The following is a 1,522-nucleotide window of genomic DNA, read 5'->3' on the forward strand; positions in this document are numbered from 1 at the left end:
TATATATGAGTTCTGTTCTGTTTCTTCCATTAATGTATCTGTCTTCAGTGTACACTTCTTTACTTTTCTCTCACATGTTATATGCGTGTTTCTATGTTTGGATGCAGATATTTTTGAAGCAGACATATATGTGAATTTGAAAACAAAGTTGATGTTTGTAATTGTCATACACAAACAAAATCTAGTACCGAAATTGATTTCAACAGTTCATCTTAGCTATTTCGATCGAGAACGATTAATATATCATTAATATCCCTTGATAAAAATAGCTCCAATTCAATGTCCTGATTAAAATATGATTGGAATCTCTTGATTACAATTATGATTAAGCTTTCGAAGAGGAAGTGTGTATAAGAAAAGAAGAGAAGGGGAGAAATTAGATTCAGAATTCGTTGACGAAGTAGCTATACAAATATTGGCGTGGCAGTAGAGTTTCGAACTTCAATTATCTTAAATAAAACTGCATCAATTTTTAAAGCGGTAGTAAATTAGAGAATGTGACTAGATTGTATATAATTATTTCACCTATGCTAACGTCAAGCGTTTCCAGAGCAACACACATATAGACATGCAAAAGGTCACATAAATATATTCACATACATACAAATACGAAACGCACACATATAAAAACAACTAGAAAATAAAGATGCGTGCTTCGTCTCTCCTACACATCTGTAGGTGTATTATGCATATATAAGTGGTGCTATGTTTAGGCAAACGTGCTCGCAAAATATTTATCTTTTACTTTTTATGCTGGTACACCACCTTCAGGAATTTCAATCGATTTTTCGTTGTAAGGGTGAAAGTTGTTTTATCGGTGTCTTTTTCCAAACTGCTAAATTACGGGGACGTAACACACCAAAACCGGTTGTCAAACACACACACACACACACACACACACACACACACACACACACACACACACCAATGGGATCTTTGTTTTCTTTCAGGGCTACCCTAGAGGTCGAACGTGTCCTATCTATCTCACTCTTCTATATTTTCTCTCATCAAAGAAAATTCTCCTCCAGCGTTCGCTATTTTACTTTCGTCTGGTCTAACGACCCCCCATGTTTGTTTTCGTTCGGTTTCCTTGTATGTATCCACTGCCCTGCTTTTGTTACCAACTTTAACCCTCCATGAAGACTCATTGTCGTTCAATGCTCGAAATGAGGAGGAGATAGGCAGCCGACAACTGATGCAGTTTGTGTGGTGATAAGGCAGCTTTTCAAAATCAGGAAAGTGCATTGCAAATAATAGCCCTTGTGTTTATGCCGGACACTTGAATTTTATGCGTAGCTCTCTGCTTATAAATTCAAATTATATAGATCATTTGTTATTACATTTAATTCATTATGTGTTATTCATCACGTTCAATATTTTGTCTCATGCCTGGAAGAATTAAGAGACATGTTCTGAAAAATATACGTTTGAGTACTTCTAAATGTACGCGTGTACACGCTTATATGTATATATATATATATATATATATATATATATATATATATATATATATATATATATA

The sequence above is a fragment of the Octopus bimaculoides genome, chromosome 12 (genome assembly GCF_001194135.2).
Source record: "Octopus bimaculoides isolate UCB-OBI-ISO-001 chromosome 12, ASM119413v2, whole genome shotgun sequence".
NCBI classification, from domain to species: Eukaryota; Metazoa; Mollusca; class Cephalopoda; order Octopoda; family Octopodidae; genus Octopus; species Octopus bimaculoides.